General features: G+C 41.6%; 1 long non-coding RNA gene across 2 annotated transcripts in view; it reads right to left on the bottom strand.

The window, feature by feature from the left end:
* LOC139626150 (uncharacterized) overlaps window positions 1-18,338 on the bottom strand; it is an 84,298-nt gene that overhangs the window by 8,967 nt on the left and 56,993 nt on the right. For both annotated transcript variants that reach the window (XR_011692127.1, XR_011692128.1), the window contains exon 3: window positions 6,296-6,368. This is a non-coding gene — a long non-coding RNA (uncharacterized lncRNA). The remainder of the gene's footprint in view (window positions 1-6,295; window positions 6,369-18,338) is intronic.

The following is an 18,338-nucleotide window of genomic DNA, read 5'->3' as shown; positions in this document are numbered from 1 at the left end:
CTGGTCCACTGTACAGCGGCCAGACGTCACCATAAGTTTTCCAGATAAAGCTAGATAGTGTAGCAAAGCAAACAAAGCCAATATGACCTTAAAATATCAATTAAATCTCTTGAGTTTGGTGAAGAGGGAAATATGGGAACTGTGTGTGTGTGTGTGTGTGTGTGTGTGTGAGAGAGAGAGAGAGAGAGAGAGAGAGAGAGAGAGAGAAATAGATGATAATTAGTGGTGACTCAGGGCTTCCCTGACCATAATCCCCTGAACAATCTACACTCATACAGGTGTTCACTAAATCCAATTACCAAAAGAAAGGAAGAGAAAGTAGAGCACTAAATTATTATTTTAGGTATGAAACTGTTCCTTTTTTGGTTGGTAAATAATACAATTGTCCAATTGTGGATAGAAAGTGTTGTGAAAATTGTATTTTTCATTAACACAGGAAAGTAGTGAAGAAAGAAAAATGTTAGCAGGACATCTGCACTTCAGTCAGACCTGGAATTGATAGTGTCTTTCACATTAACACGTGCTTTAGAGATGTTTTGTAGAATAAGGTCAACAGCTCTACCAACATGTAGTGTATGCATAAGAATAAATGATAATGAGGTGGACTTACTGCTCTCATATGACAGCGTCTCCATGTTTACAGGCCACACACAAAAACAAGACATTATATTTCAAAAGCTGTGTATTCATGTCTGGAGAGCTTGTGCTCTTAGAAATGGTAATTGAGCTTTGGTTGGGTGCATGGCTAATTACCCCTGTAAGACTGTCTCTGCTATGTCTTTTGTATTCCTACATGTATCAGTTTCAATATGTAAGTCCAGATATTGTGTACAGTAGATCCAGTTTGTGTCACTGTGGTATTGTGCAGACCTCATCCTCTGATCCCCTGTATGGTTAGCAGACCACAGAGCTCTGAAGGGGCTTTCGCAGCTTATTCAAATCAGAGCACTATTCCATGGGAGCTTGTGTTAGTTTAGCTTATAGTGGCTTGTAACTGAAGATCAAGTCTGAAATTAGACAAGAGAAGAATCAAAAGCTCTTGTTTAAATGGGATGATTCTCTGCTAAAACGTAGTAGATAAATGGCCTCACAATTCTGGTTCTGGTGCTAGAAATTATGATCCATGATCCCCAGACGATGAGTCATGATGATTTTGTGGACCATCAGACCTCCAGAGCCACCACCACAGCAGAGTTTTACCTTAGTTCCAACATTCACGCTCCCCAGAGGACAAACACTTCCTGTTTCCAGCTCTCCTTTTTTTTGTACATAAGATATCTAATATCCTAATTGACAGGTTTTCATTAAATTTGTTTAGCATCCAAGTGGCGCACATACGTCCTTAAATGCTTTGCATGTGCTGGAGAACATGAAAACAAAAAGGGAAAATGTCTGTCGCTGCTTTCTTGTGCTTGTATTTCAGACGGACATTCAGACAGCAGAAAAACAAGAAAGTAATGTACAGATGTTTTTCTTTTTGGGTGCCAAAGAGGAAAAACTGCAGATTTTAATGATCCTGTTGCCTTTTTCTGTAGGGCAACAGCAGTAAGGCCAACACTTTGGTGTCGGACCACCAGAGGGGCCTTAAAGGCTTTCAGCCATGTTGGATTCTAAACATTTAAAAGTTGTGTTTGAATGTTTGATGTGTCCATTTTGATGTGACACCAGATGTCACATTTCAAACTAAAAAAAAGTTATGTTTCCTTCTTGGAGTTCTGTTTTTCAGAGTGATTCTTGCACATTTTGGTTGTGACCTGCAGCCAGTATATATTTCATGGCACCCTCCGAAACGCCCTGTACAATTTTCATGCATCCATCAAGTTGTTCAAACGTATACTTGGATAATTCAAAAAATTGCTGGACTTGTTGCTGCAAAGTGACATCATGGCGAGCACTGTTAAAACCTTCTGATCCATACTGTCAAATCACGCTTGGTGTCAGTGTTTTATATTAGATCAAAGGGTGGGGTCATAAAAAATATTCTGGCTTCTTGTAGTTTTATAATTTTAAATGATATTGATCGGCTTTGTTTGTGAAATTCTGGCATTACATGCCACCATGCTGCTGAAATACTTCCTGAATATTACACACAGCTCAAAAGTTAAGAGACTTTTGGAGAAGATGAAGGAGCAGGAGGAAGGTGAAGGAGACACACTGAAGTTAGTAGAAAGAGGAAAGAAGAAGAAGACTCGAGACTCTTGCTTCATTCCCTCCAAACTTGTAATGGAGGTTTGATTAGCAAGCATGTAATGTACTTTACCCCCACGGCTGGAGACAGAAGGGAGGAAGAGGAGGAGGGTGAACAGAGGCGAGAGATGGAGGGAGAGGTATAGCAGGAAGGAGGAGGAGTGTATATAGGCTGCCCTCTCAGCAGGTCTCCTCACCCCCCCCCCCCCCTCCCCGGACTCTAAAAACTTAACATCACCTCCTCTGCCTACATACACACACATACAAACGCCATCTCCTCACCACTGCCACTACCTCCCCCTCTGAAGCTGAACCATGCTGTGTATGTGGTGGGTGTGGGTGGGGTAGATGGGATGGGGTTGGAGGTCAAAAGCAGGAAGAGATTTAGTTTTCCTTTTTTTTTGTTTGCTTGCCCCTGTTAACAAGCTGCATGCAGGAAGTTGTTTGTGCACAGACACAATGCAAGTTTATTTGAATCCAGCAGGGAAAAGTCGGCCGTGTTATTTCTGGGCTGGTTTAAAGAAAATGTTGAGGTAGCAACCATCAGTGTGTTTCTTTCATTAGCTAAAAAGTCATTCGAGAGGAAAAGGGCCTTTTATCTCAGTCATAGAAATGTACATATCATAACTTCCACCTGTTTCAACAAACATTTGCTCCTGAGAATTAGCTTGAAATGTTTTTCTGCCTTTTCACCAATTTTTAAAACCAGCAATTGTCATAAGTTTCAAACACTAAAAATCTACTTCTCCTGTAAAATCCCAGTTAGTTTATTAAGAGGAAAATCAAATTTGTGATCATTTTTGTGTGCAAAGCCTTTTACAACATGAGACTTTGAATTATGGAGGCAAGACACAATCAAAATTAAAGTTTTCCTGCATAAGTTTGACTCCAAGACACTGTCACTAGTGGTTTAAGCTTTTAATTTGAAGGACTCTCCGAAAACAAAACAAAACCTTTTTTTAAAGCTTATTTAATACATGAACAATACAATTAAACATGGAGTTTCCTTCGCCCTTCTGTGCCTCCCACCATGCCAGATCAGCATTTCTCTCCCCCCCCTCTGCCTCGCTGTGCTGTCAGCTCAGGGTGTGAGCAGAACAACGTTAATGTGTGGAGACACCTGACAAGCCCGCTGGCCTTTAGGGCACAGCCTAATCACTCTGGACCCAAACCCATCGGGAATTAAACCTGCAAAACCAAACAGTCACTGTGGGAGCTGGCTGGCATCTGCTGCAGCCATTCGAGAGGCTGCTGAGGCAGAGAACGCAACAGACGGCATGTCAGTAAAAAAGTGCGTTTTGTTTTTTTTTCTAAAGAGAACTAAATCCAAGCCCCAGATATATTCATACACAAACCTGTAGTGCCATCAGTTGCCTAGGAGACTTTATTATAAGCATGCCGCCATTGCAGTTTAAAGAATAATTGTTTGAAAGTTTTACTGAAGCAAAATGCACATGAAGAGATTCTATTTCTTCTCCTGTAGCCGTCTCTGCAGGACAGAACTATGACAGTGAATCTGACAGCATTAAGGTCTCAGGGTTGAATCCTGCACGCATGCACAGACATAGTCAGATGCCATTGTATTAAAAAAAAATGTCCAGAAAATTATAATTCTGCATGAGCAGGCAGAGTCTGATAAATGCTGGCATTTTAACAACATAAAGGAGGTTTGACAGAGAGAGGCCAAGAGTCAGTCTGAAGATGTCCCTGTCATGTGTTTGAACTAACATTAAAGCTCTTTTCCACCATTCAGAGTACAGTAGTGCGTTAACTTTAAAATTAATGGGGATTTTCCAGTGTTTAAAGTACAGTAGCTTGTTAACTCCGGTATCTGTTAAGCCACGCAGGGCCCCTCTCCACTCCCTCTCTCTCTCCAGATGCCCTCATTAATTTTAGATTGGCTCTAAATGAGTCTCCTTCATCGTGGCCGAGGTTTTCTAAATTAGATTCATTTATATTTAAATTGTGAAACAGGCATGGTTAATGAGAGAATCGTTATTTTTGGGGTTATTTCAGATGGGCTGATAGAAGGGCAGCTCAGTGCTGTGTGAACTGAAGCCACCAGAGGCGGCACACACATGATGTGAGGTGCACAGTATTTGGGCTTTTCTCTTTTTCTCTCTAACATTATAAATCGCCTTTTGACAGCATTTCAAAATAAAGGCTTTCTCAATGGTGACAGGAGAACAAATAAAAGACTAATTAATTTTTTAAACCTTTTGGATACACACATCTCAAATCTTTTCTGTGTGAAACAAACATAAAATTGAGTAAAAGGGAATTTCTTAAGGATTTAAATGTTGTTTCTTGAAAGATAAATTCAAAACTGGTTAGAAGATTTTTTTTATGTTTTCTGCATCATTTATTAGAAGGGAGAATATGTAAAAGTGGACTAAACATGACATATCCTTGTTTGTTCTCTTTGTTGGTGCCTAATTTAACACTCTTAAAACTAACGTGTCACTTTCAACACATCTGCGTAGTTTTCAGCACCACATGTGCCAAAAACGAATTACAAGACACACATGTTGACTTAACAGGTGCCTCCATCGACACGACACCCCGACAAAGCAGCAGGACGCCTCTCAACCTAAACTGCTAAAATTGAAGTGTTCAAAATGTCACATCTGAGGAAACAGAACGTGAGGCTGAACAACAGAGCTTCGCCCCGTTCCCCCTCAACCTATCCATCCCTCTCATAAAAACACAAATCACACAGCGCTTTACAGGCTCCTTACACGGCGTCTTACAGCTCACAGCGTCCTATAGCAACCCCCAGCTTCTCCCCGCCAGGAATTTGACTGTTAGGAATCTAAGTGCCAGGCGTTTAAAACCTGAGGAATGCTATTGTTCTGGTCACAGCTGCACTAGCACTGGCCTGGCTACTGCTGCCACTGTGTGTGTGTATGTGTGTGGAAGAAGAGGGGAGGAGGAGGGGGGGGGGGGGGGGGGGGGGGGGGGGGGGTGGAGGAGTCGAAGGTGTGAAAAAGGCAACTTTACGCGTTTCCAGTGCTCTGTGGTCTCATGACAAAGCAGCACATAGCTGACAGCAAGTTGACACATTCCTCGGCCCTGGGCGGCTGCAAAGCTCTCTCCACCTCCCACTCTCTCTCTCTCTCTCTCTCTTCCTCTATCACCCTCCAGCATCATATGTCCCACTTCATGTCTATCGCTCTCTTTTTTTTCCATCAGATAAATGTATACAACATACATGCTCAGCGTCACAAAACACACCTAGGTATGTCTGCAGAGATGAAGAGGAGGATTAAACTCACTGAAAGTTCAGCTGCTGTATGTACGTTCATAGTGAATGTGGATGACAAAACATGTCAGTATCAACAACAGATCATTTTGTTTTTTCATGTTATTTTTACATAATTTAAGTTTTTGAACATACGACGTGGTTGAAATCCTCACAAAAAGCCAGTAAGTGATTGATGACGTACAATTTTATTTTTCTTTTTTTTATCAAACCTCATTTAACTGCTTTAGTTGTTTGTTTTTATATCATTATTTTCTTATGAAGCCTATTGAAATGTACTGTAAATGAAGTTTTACTTGACTGCTGTTGCTTTACATTATTTAGTTTAAGGCTTTTATTCATTATCTCTGCACAATATACGGATGATATTTTTATGTTTATGGTTTTAACTTGAGGAAAAAAACCTCATTGTCCTGTATTATGACAACTTCTGACTGGAGCCATAGTTTCATCACCTTTTGATGAACCATGACACCCATGACCCTGTACAGGAGAGTACTCTCTGTTGTCTGACTCCCAGCTGGTTTTTACCATATAAATCAGTTTCCGATATGATACGTGCATCAGGAGAAGAAGCTGAAGCAACAGTAGTGAGGTGGCAGCCCCTCTCTCTCTCTCTCTCTCTCTCTCTCTCTCTCTCTCTCTTTCTTTCTAGTAATTACCATCCAGCTGCTTGGAGGAACAATGCTTGGCTCTCTTCCAGACGGCTGACTTCATACACTCTGTGCCACGCTCAATTTGGAGCGCAGCGGAAGCTGGGCATGACTGGCACCCTCCAGGGCATTGCTGTGTCTCTCTATGGGACTCACTGTGTATTTGTGTGTGTGTGTCTTCCCCCAAACCTACCGGTCCCCATTTGCCATCCGGTTCATGCAATGTCCTGGTCTCTTGACTGCGGCCTCACTCTCCTGTTACATCACTGAAAAAAGAAAACAAAAAGAAATGAAGAAGCTTCAAACTTCAACTCCCAACAGTGCTGTGTTGTGGGTTTTTACTCAGGGAAGCCTCATTCACCAATGAAATAGTGCCTTTAATTTTTCTCATCTGTTTGCAGTATTGAGGTGAAGATCTGAGTGGAAGCAGCACGTGCAGCCGTGGAGGACTGCCACATATAGAAGCCCTGACATCTGTGACGGCCGATCAGCACTTTATGTCACAAACACAGAAATAACCACAACATTATCTATTCAATGTATTTTTAGTCCAACTGGTTCGGCTGAATTCATAGGGAGCAGATTAATAAAACACTCAGCCTTGGTGAAAAGCAGCTGAGGCTAAAAGGTCATAGTTCACAGTGAATCCTTGCACACCCACAATAACCCAATGCTGCCAGATGCAAAAATGTGTTACCAGGCAACAAGTAGCTACATTTCAATGCAATTAAGTTTAGTTGCAGAAAGTTTGAGCTTCCTCTGTGCTGTTGTGTTAAACTGATGTGAGGTTTGGCTAAAGCTAATGCAGCAGCAAATGTACCAGCAGCCATCTGAATATGAAGAACTCCCTCATTATACGGGTCAAAGGAAGCTATTGTTGCCCCCCACCATCCTCCAACACACACACACACACACACACACACACACACACACACACACAGGATTTAGAGGAGGGATGAGGGTAGAACTCAGATAAAATCCATCCCCCTAAACACAAATAGTGGATGTATGCATCCAAAGTTCCCAGCAGTCATTGTAGACTACTGTACACACACACACACACACACACACACACACACACGAAAACATACAAAAACATGCATAGAAAACAAACACACATAGTCCCCCCCTCCCCTTCACTCAGTCCAAACTTAGCTGAATAGGGTGCAGTACGACCCAGCTCTTCCTTCTCCAGCACAATGAGGACCTGTTTGGGTACAGTATGCCCAGTTACCCCGATCTCACTGCCCAAAAAAAGCAACACAAACAAACACACACGCACACACACACACACACACACACACACACACACACACAACCAGCCATAGTCTGGTCCCTTGCCGTTTTGAACAGAAGGGCATTTAAAGAGCAGAAAAAAACACCAACAGTTGATAATTGTTGTGTAACACTTTGACGAGGAGATAGCAGCAGTAGACTGGTCTTCTTTCAGATCGTCACACCATCCAGCTGACATGGTGCGATCTGACTCCGATTTATGACAAGACACTGTGAATCTATGACAGAAAGCTGTTTAGACAACTTTCCTCTTTCCCCAGATTTCCATTGCAGGCCATCTCCTTTAATTCTTCCTTTTTGTTTTAGAAATGAAGGCTCTGACCACTTTAACACATTTTCATTTTAAAACTAAAATGATCTCCATTCAGACGAGTGTTTTAGCTGAAAACGCATAACACATCACAATTCACTCACGCTGGGCAAGCACGTGCAGGAGTAAACAGGAAGCAGATCGTCTACTCGGCAGCTGGTTGCTTAGTTCAAGAAAATACCATGAACGAGGAACAACAGTGGGAAAAAATAAGACCAGAGATTTCTTCACTTGGACCAACGATGAGGTGGAACTGTTACTGAGCAGAACAGTAACATATGAGTATAAGGTGATCATGGTGACGGAAAAGGGTGTGACGAATCAAGGAATGATACATAGCAACTTAAGTGATGTGATATATTGTTGGTTTAATACAGGACACAAAGTACACCTTTCTGCATTTGAACTGAAAGCTGGAAATTAATGCAAACTGAATTTCCATGTAGTTAATGGACACAGTGAGGTGATATCACTTGACTACATAATGTATAGGGTACAGTTACATCATAATACTACCACAAATAATAATAATAAACTTTATTATATGACCCTTATTTATTCACAGGCTGCAGCTCAAAGTGCTTTGACAAAAATAAAAGAGAAGGGGAGTTAAAACAGGGAAATCATTAAAAAAGAGGGTTAACATTTAAGAAAAAAAAAGTGTAAATACATAAATAAATAAATAAATAATGGCGGGACATAAAACGACAGACAATCAGTGATGTAAGAGGGCGCCAAACCATTAAGAGCTTTGTAAACAAGTAAAATCAATTCTTTTGGAATTGAGGCTGATTCATTTAAGTTTCAAATCAGAGTCTAAAATTACACTCAGACTTGTTACCTCCTTTTTATTCTGCTGGTTTAGTTTTCCAAGCCTCGTAGAAAGTGTAGCTCTTTTGGTTTTGGGGCCAATCAAAAAAAAAAAAAAAAAATTATTGTTGCCAGTGTTTTGTTGTTGCATCTCTCAGTACACTGTCGTCATTCTGACCTTAAGATAACACCCTATGTTACGTCATCAAAGCACATTGTCATGACGATATTAACGTCTGCCTCAGTACAGTCACAGTGTATTCATATGAACTCCACCACAAATACAATGACAGTAATGTCATTCCCCATTTGCAAGGCATGTGGCCGAGGCTGGTGCAGCGTGGCAGAGGGCCAGGCCAAAGCAAACAGAGGTGTGTTTCTGATTTGACTGTTCACTCGCACACAGAGCAGCGTCGAACCAACGGTCGTACTTTTTAACACTGTGGGAACTGGCTGAATGTCTTTATGACTTATTCCAAAGTTTGTGTCAGTTTTGCTTTTTTTCCCCCAAAACAGTACTGAATGCTTGGTTTTGAAATAGGACGTGAAAGTTGGTTTTATTTTTCTTAACAATATTTCTCTTTAAAGTTTCGTTTCCAGATGCATTTTACAGTTGGGTTAATTTTTTTTTCTTTAAACATATTTTACAGTTGGAATTAAGTTTCCAAAAAAGTGCTTTTACCTTCCTAAAACATACCTCCCTATAGAGCTGGTATATCTTTTTTGTATTTTACAGTTGGGTTTACTTTCCAGTGTAATTTACAGTTGTTTTAGTTTAGTTAAAGTACTTTATAGCTCATTTATCTCTCCTAAAAAACACTTTACTTTACTGATTTGGTTTCAATGGTTTTACTTTCTAAAATGAGGCATATGTATAAACCAAATAATCCGGGTTTAATCCAGTTTGAATCAGCATCAGGGGAGATTTATGCACATACAGTACATATGGTGGCTACAGGGGTAGAAATATACTGCTTGAGTGATACTGTTATAGATCTGAGTGGATGTGAATGTGTAACTGAGCACGTGTATGTACAGCAGAAGTGAGGAAGCTGTTCTACATATATGTATGTATATATAGTACATATGTATTACATCACACACACACACAGAAATTAACACATGCACTTATGTGCAAAACTGAGAGAGAGCTTGTGTTAACATGGATGTGTGTGTGTGTGTTAATAGCAGAGGGCCCCCAGGCAGGGCCCCCCACCGTGTCCAGGGGGATTGTGGGTAGTTGGGAGAGGGTTTGGATTCTGGCTTTGTTTGTCTCTGTGTGCTGACATCACTGTGCTGATGGCACCAAATCCCCCATTCTACTGCACACAGCACTTTCTATACAAAACACCAACACACATATGCACAACCTAACACACACACACACACATAGTGCAAGTTATGCCAACTTGGCCAAAAAAAAAAAAAGCTTTCTCTTTTTTTAGCTCACATGCAGACATCCAAGTTTGCATGTAGGCACACACACCTAACAAGGGATGATGTGCGATCATCGTATTTGTGGCCATATTCGACCTCCTGCAGCAACTTCATCTGTCAAATGCGCTTTTTCAAATACACATTTGACATTGTCTTCCACCTGCCGATAAAGTTTTATGACCCGATGACGCCTTCTCATATCAACAGCCACAACTAGGAGCTCAATTAATCACTAAATTACATTTTGATGATGGTTCAGAGATTAGTTGAGCTTTTTTAGGTAACTCCCAAAGACCCGTCTGCTGTTCGTTTATGTTTAGGCATGATATATAGTATAACTGATTCTTCTAAAGTACATTTAGAACATCATACAAGCATGGTCACATCTACACAGAGAACAGTTCAGGCTCTTTAGTCACATGATTATTTTACATGTATTTGTACATATTGAGTATTTCACTACTGCCTCTTCCGAGCTGCAGTTTTTCCATACGTCAGCCATTAAACTTATTGTTGTCCCACACACTTATTAAGTCTATTTGCTAATAAGCTCAGCTATCTGACTCTGTCTTTACATAACCTGGTTAAACATTAACCAGGAGCCTTTCTCTTCCCTCCAGTGCAGTCTTTGGTATGTATGGAGTTCAGAGAAGGGGTGGGAGGAGTCGGGTAATCGGGTTGACGGCACTTCCCCTCAAGCCTAGAGGAAACGGGCGGTCATTATTTCTCATCACTGAATTGTTTGTTGGTTGCATTTGTTTGTTATGTTATCTGGGTCATCCTTTTTTTTTTTTTTTTTACTGATGAACCTTTGCACTGTTAGTCTTACAGCAATGGTGCTTACAGGGAAAGTTTTCAGAGGAGGTAAATATGACACTCAACAGCATGAAGGGGCCAAGCTGTACAAATAAGCATTAGCTCTATGATGACGTGGGGTTATGATATCCCAGGGACTCCTGTGTGGGGATAGGGATTCAGTGTCTTGCTCAAAGACACTTCAGTGGGGCAGTTGCTTGCTGACACAGTCTCAACCTCTGTTCTCTGTCTGAACTGCAGTCGCTAAAACCACTCAGCCTCCCTGATGCCCTGGTGTGGTTCTGTAGTCTGTAGGACATACAGTGACTTAATATGGTCATACAGACACATACCTGCACACAGAAATCCCCAGAGACACGCACACAAAGAAGGTACTGAGGTACACAAAGGACATGGGCGACACACACACACACACACACACACACACAACCCACTGCTCCTAAGGACCCAGGAAAGCTGATGGGATGGACCCAGCACTCAGAGCCACTCAAAGCCAATCAAAGCTGATGATAGCTCAGACATTTACACCATCCATCCGCTGCATCTCTGCCTCTCTCACTCTCACACTCACACAAACATTTTAAAATATGTCCTCAGGTGATCGCCGCCGGTATCGTTACCATACCACTCACACAAGGAGGGAAAGAAAAAAAAAGAGAGGGAATGGATGGAGACATAAAGGGGAGGGGTGGTAAAAATGGAGAGGATGTGAACACTGAGCCCAGTAAAGATTTGAACGTGGTACTAGTGGGGGCCCATATCTGAAACATTGATGAGGAAAGGGAATAATTCACAGTAAATCAGTGAAACAATCATTTATGAGCTGTTTAAATTGAATTCAGAATTAAAAGGTCACATCGGAGCTGTACATGTGCAGCTCTTCCTTCTGATTTGCAGGAAGCCAATTTAATAATCCAGTCAGTCAAACACAAATTATTCCCAATAAGGTAAAAAATATTTTTAAAAATGTTTTCACTTGTTATTTGACAGAAACTTATTCCCCTGCATACTGCAGACAGTACAGATGACGACCTGTTCCTTAAGCTTCACCGCTAAGTGGAAGTAAAGCAGCGAATTGGCAGTTGTCTCTCATTTTTAAAGACGTATATTATCAGTGTTTCATATAAACAGATACATCCACTACATTTGTTGTATGTGGCTGCCCATACAAAGTTCTGTAAGTATTGTATCTACACTAAAATAAGATACATTTCTGTATTATTATAATTTCAGGTTAACAACTTTGATGTGCAGTGACTCCTGCGCCCAAAAAAAAAAAAAAAACAGACTCATCAATGTCTTCCAACAGTAAACTCTTTACTATAGTTCTGTGGGTTCAGTTGACACTTTATTTAAATTACTCTCAGGCACAAAAAGGCAAGTTTAGTGAAATGAATGACAGTAAACACAAGTGTCATTAATCAACTTGACTCAAATTACCTCTAAGTAGCTGTTTTGTGCCGCCTGATAATTTCACTCTCTTGTTCTTAAGGAAAACGTGTTTTTTTAATATCTGTTAATAACGCCTGTGGATTCAAGGTCTTTGCTCACAGGTTAGAGAAGATTAGTGAGTCAGATGAACAAATAAGATCATAGTGTTGTAAGTTTTTGAAGAAGTCAGGCATGTTTTCAGTTTATCTGAGTCAAACTGAACCATGAGCTCTCTTCTGAGTTCTTTCAAAAAGTAATTATTGTCGTGTTTGAGCAACAAAACAGTTAATTGGTTAATATAGAGAAGACTTATCAGGCTAAAAACTGTTTCCTAGAATCTACTGCATAGTTAGTTATTGGAAATAGACAGATTGGAAATGACCTTAATGATGATTCATGGGATTTTTAACAATGCTAATATTACTAACATATTACAATTACTGAATATTGACGAAATGTGAGAACATCCAGAATGAGATCCATAGGAAAAGAAAAAAAAAGTAAAGAAAAATAAAGAAGAATCTGATGCAAAATGGTTGACAAATGCACAATCCTATTACAGACTCATCATAATCATCACTTGACAGTTATTGTTATTATAAAAACAGTTATTACTATATTATTAGATAGTTCCAGGTGGTTATAATAAAGTGAAAATTACTTTTATTAGCACCTGCTTTTCCTCAAAGTGCATAATCTACTATCTCAGGGAGTGACTTACTACATTTCCCAGAATGCATCTCAATAAACTGCAGACAATAAGCCATAAATGTTTGATTTTAGCAGCTAAAAAAAGCAACAGTAATAGACCATAAATGATAACATGACAACACGTTTTTCCAAAAACAGTGAGGAACAGATTATTGTTTCTGAGGTGTAAGAAAGCTGTAGCAGTGAGCTAACATACACACACACACACACACACACACACGCACGCACACACACACAGTACACAATTGCTTCCATGCTCACTGATACTCAGACCCATTTTCCCAACGGTTGAAAAGTTTTTAATAAACTTTTAATGACCACTCCAAGTACACGCCCTGTCCTCTGAGTACTGCCTCTCAAATGCTTTACTCTCTCTCTCTCTCACTGTTACTCTGTCTCTCAGACACACACACACACACACACACACACACACACACACACACACACACTCACACACACACACGCACACACAGAGGGTCCTGTCAGGGCTAACTAAGCGGAGTGGCGGGTAGGGCAGCGTTTGGATTGGCTGGACAGGGGTTGCCGGGGGTTACGGTGGATTTGGTGGACCACCTGCTGAGACTCAGCCGCCAACTGACTGAAAACATTTACATCAGAAACCACCCAGGATAGAGACAGAGAGAGAGAGAGTGAGAGAGAGAAACTATGACAGAGAGGAAGTGAAGAAAAGAAAGAAAGTTTGAACTAATTATTGAAAATCTGCTCAGAATCATCGCTGCGGTAAACTGCTCAGATATCAGACCTGATTTCCTCTTCCTGTTGCTTAGGAACCTCGGCAGCACTGATGCAGCCTTAGTGGCCTTTAAACACAAATAATTCATGTTCATCAGTGGTGCGAGATGAGTAGAAACTTCTTTAGGGCTCAGTTGCCTCCAGAACCGCACAGAAAACGCCTCAAATCTTTTAAGTTTAGCTCTTTTGCAGGACAGAGGAAGGATGCAGTAGCCTGTTGTTTCACAGACTTCAGTCCAGTTTTACAGTTGTGCTCTACAACGTGTTGGGATGAGTGGGCTGCACCTGCAGTGGCAGTGTGGTGGCAGTGGAGGACTTCTGTGTTTGCTCGTGGTGCAGCAGTTGTCTGGGACTGATGAGCTGAAACTACTTCCCAAAGCCAGGAGTGTTGTTGAAGGTGTCCGTGTGAGTCTACACACAGCCCGAGCTGTTTATGTGCACAGAGAGTGTTTGGCCCACAGTCAAGGCAACAACAAAGTTTCATTGACAACAACACAAAAGCTTTGGTGACCGTTGGACCTTGGCTGGGCCAGAATTAATGTTTTTGTTTTTTGGGGTGTCTGTGCAGCGCTGGTCCTGGACCAGCTTCTGTGTCGTTCACTTCCGGAAAACATAACTGTACTCGCCGGTTTGAACTGTCAGCTCATAGCCAGAGGGATCCGGGTTCACTCTCCAGCTGACGCATTTACTCACGTATTTTTATTTTATGTAACGTTACTCTCGTATACTTGTACACCACTTCATTTCAGAGGCAAAAATAAAACTTTTACCACACAACATCTATGTGACAGCTCCTAAGCAGTCGCTAGTTATTTCCCATTATAGGTTTGATATGATCAGCTTGTCTGATAAAACTACCCAATAGACTGGATACTCCGAAACAGCATGAATATGAGCATAAAGGCAGCAGCCACTGAGGTTTCAGTTTGCTGATCATCACACTGAAAGGATGGAAATGAACACCAGAGTAACTGAGCTGAAAAAAATCCAATTATAACAAAGAGTAAATCCAAGTCAGATATCGCTCATAATCAGCTTAATTTCAATCCCAGAAATTGAAAAAAGTTCTGGTACCACAACTGTTTTAGATGCAGGGCTTTGCAGTGGCCCTTGCCCCTCCAAAAAACATCCATTCCCCCTCCTCATCCCCTCATGTATAAGGGCCCTGGCCCATATGGGGGTCCCCTCAACACCCCTACTCTCTCGAAGGCCTGTGTGTGTGTGTGTGTGTGTGTGTGTGTGTGTGTGTGTGTGTGTGTGTGTGTTTGGGGGGGGGGGGGTTATTCTGACCCGCAAACTGACCTCCTCAAACTTCAAACTGAATACTTCTGGCAGTTACCACGACGACAGAGCTCTCCAAGCCTTATCCTACTTACTGAGACGAGACGAGGAGCGAGGAGGAGGAGGGTGAAGAGGAGGAGGAGAGGAGGAACGAGAAAGTAAAGAAGAGAGGGAGCGAGAACGGTGTGGACAGAGAGAGAGAGAAAGAGAGACTGGTAGAGAGACAGAGAGAGAGAGAGAGAGAGGAGGGGGGGCAGAGGGAGGGCAGCCAGGCAGAAAGCGAGAGTTGCTGCTGTTGCATCTCTGTGTTTTTCATGAGTAGACAGTTTACTGGGAGATTATTCACAGTCTGGTATTTAGCCTTATTAGGCCGCTGCTCCCAATACAGACTTCCCCTCCCATCATCCACGGCCACACTGAGGCTTTTTGTGCTCATTTGTTTGTTTGTAGATGATATATTTCACAGTTTCCCTCAACATCGTACAGTATACATTAAACTTTTATTCAATACACATTGTGTCCTGTCTGCTGCTGGCTTAAAAAAAATAAGAGTGGGACAAAGTGGGAAAAGTTATTCTGGGGGAATCCAGGCATCCAGAAGTAAAAGCCCTGTTCATTTTCTGCAGAGACAATGTTAAGTGACAGGCGCTTGGAGCACATCCAAAGTTTGGATGGACGTAAAACTCTTCTGTTGTATAATCACTAGAAAAGTGTGTGTGAGCTGTGTTAGAAAATATCTGATAAAGGGATAACCCTTTGTACATGTGTATAAAAACATAAGGGTGGAAGTCATCCATGACTGTAACTACCCAAGATGCACCTCAGTGGGTTAAAATAACTACTTGGTTAATGTGGGGGAAACATTGTGGTTTGGGTCTTTTTTTAACCCGGGGGGGTTGGGGTGGTTTTGTACTCCTGGTTAAAACAATAACTGCTTGGTTGAGGTTGGGGAGAGATCGTGCTTGTGGTTAAAAGATCTCAACTTTCACTGTGAGTGTTGATGAGGAAGGTGAACAACCAATCCTGTCACCTATACACTCACACTCATAGTGGTGGTTCAGAGACAACGCTGATCTCACTAAATGAAGCACTAGATTTATTAATGACAACAGATTCTCCAGGCGGTGGTTGGCATGGATGGCAAGTCACATGTAACACCAGATTCCTGGGTTCACGTCCAGAGTCCCATCTGTGGTTAGATGGTTTTGGTCACATGTAAATTGTGTTGTTTTGTGTCACTGTCAACTTTTTCTGCATTAAGACCGCAGTCTTCCACTAATCTTAACCAAGTGCCTAAAAATAACCAGGAAAAAGATGTAGTCATTACAAGTGGATGTTGTGCTGCAAGAAAACAAATGTTTGATATATTTTTGCCAAACTTGCCAAACACTTCCTCACTAACAAAGACAATAATTCAGTTGCACTTAAAGCACATTTGCTGTTGTAAATCAGCTGTATATAAAGTGAATTTCTAGCAGACAAGGTTACAACATCACACTGATTCCCTTTTTCTCCTGCTTGAAAAGAGTCACAATTGTTACATCTGCTCAAGGTCTTTGTCATTTCACCACAAACATCTGTTGTTATTGGTCGTTTTCCTGAAATGACTGATTCTCTCATTTCGGAAGAATCTGGAGAACTGTATGCTGCGGTTTATGATTGTAATGACAATTTTATTTTGGATTTGCTACAGCTGTGATTGACACCTTTGACCTTTGTCTTTTTCTCCATAGCAACCATGTCCCAGTCAGTGCAGCCCATACTGCAGTATTTATCCACCACACTAAACCGACAGACCAACAATTTATCAGAAACACAAAACACAAATATTTACAGCCGATGACCAGAGCATAAACCTGTTGCAACGCTGTTATCTAGAGGACACTTTGAGGAAACTTTGAATTGAGAGTTTGCAGAAAAGGTTTACTACACATGATGAGTTGGAGCTTTGTGTTACAATTTTCCTTGAGTGCACATTTTGCCATTTATGGCAAGGCTGCACTTTTTCACAAGCTGTAAACTACTTAGTACATGACATTTTATGGTTAACAGCTTCCTTCAAGTGCCATAGAAACCTCCTTCCTTGCTGCTAAATATCCTGTAGGCCTGTTAGAAAACGTGGCCCGGGGGTCATTACTGCTCACAGAGATTCACACACAGCAAGAGTCCTGTCTCCAAGACCGAGTGAGACATGAACAGTGACAGAAACAAAGACGGACAGAGTTAAAGACAGGGTCTGCCATCATTGTGTGTGTTTATGCAGTTGTGAATATTTGACAGCGTCGACTTGAGAAGAGCAATTAAGAGATAGAAGGTGACTCAGGATCAATAGTCTCCATGTTTGTGTCCCCGGGCTAACTGTCACTCACCAGCCCTGAAGACTGAAGCGACTGATCAATCTCCGCTTTAATCTGTGTTCAACAGCTTCACCTGGCCTGTTCCCAAGGCCACGCCCCCTACGTACGCAGAGAGAGCGGAAACTAGCAGTACTGGGACAGTTGGCAGCAGTTAAAGTTGCCAAACGTCCCGCTTGTCCCAGCACCGCCACACATAGACACATAATGCAGCATGTCCTGTCCTTTTATGCAGTGACCTACACAGGCCTGGACTGTCCCAACATTCATCTCCTGTCAAATAATGTCCTGGTTTTATAGTTCTGGCCTATATTTGCATTTTGTCCTATTTTGCAGTGTCCTGATGTGTCTTAACTACATCCATCTGTCCTTTCTTCATCTTTCACCTTCTGTTCTGTCCTTTTCTGAAATGTCCCATCTCATCCTGCTTGTTCTTTTCCTGTCCTTCCCAATCCAGTCCTGTCTTGTCCTGTCCTTTTCCGCCCTGTCCTATCATAACCAGCCCTCCCATGCCCTAAAGTGTCACTCTGTCTCTTTTCTTGCAATGTCCACCTAAGTAAAGTTTTATCTCATCCTGTTCTGTCCTTCATTTTCTGTCTTGTCCAATTCTACCGTCTTTATCTGTCACAAAGTCCTGCCATGTCTTGTCCTCACATGTCATGTCCTATTCTGTAAAGTCAAGTTCTGACTTGTCCAGCTTGTATTCTTTGTGCCATGTCTTTTCCTGTTGAGTCCAGTTCACATCTCTCTTGTCCTGTCCCTCTCGTGTTCTGTCTTGTCTGATCTTGATCCATCCTGTACTGTCTTTATGTGTCAGATACTGTCCTGCCATGTCTTGTCCTGCTCTTGTCCTGTCCTTTCATGTCCTGTAATCTCATGATCTTACTCGTCCTATTCTGTAAAGTCATGTCCTGACGTGTCCAGCTTGTACTCTTTGTGCCACGTCCTTTCATGTCGAGGCCAGACCACTTCTCAGTTATCCTGTGATGATCATTAATGCATTAATAGTCCTGTGCTGTATTTGTGCACTGACGATG

This window comes from Trachinotus anak, unplaced genomic scaffold (assembly GCF_046630095.1).
Source record: "Trachinotus anak isolate AG129_WGS33_773 ecotype Australia unplaced genomic scaffold, CSIRO_AGI_Tana_v1 ptg000010l, whole genome shotgun sequence".
Taxonomy (NCBI): Eukaryota; Metazoa; Chordata; class Actinopteri; order Carangiformes; family Carangidae; genus Trachinotus; species Trachinotus anak.
Note: the sequence above shows the minus strand (reverse complement) of the source record. Positions and strands in the feature narration are given on the sequence as shown.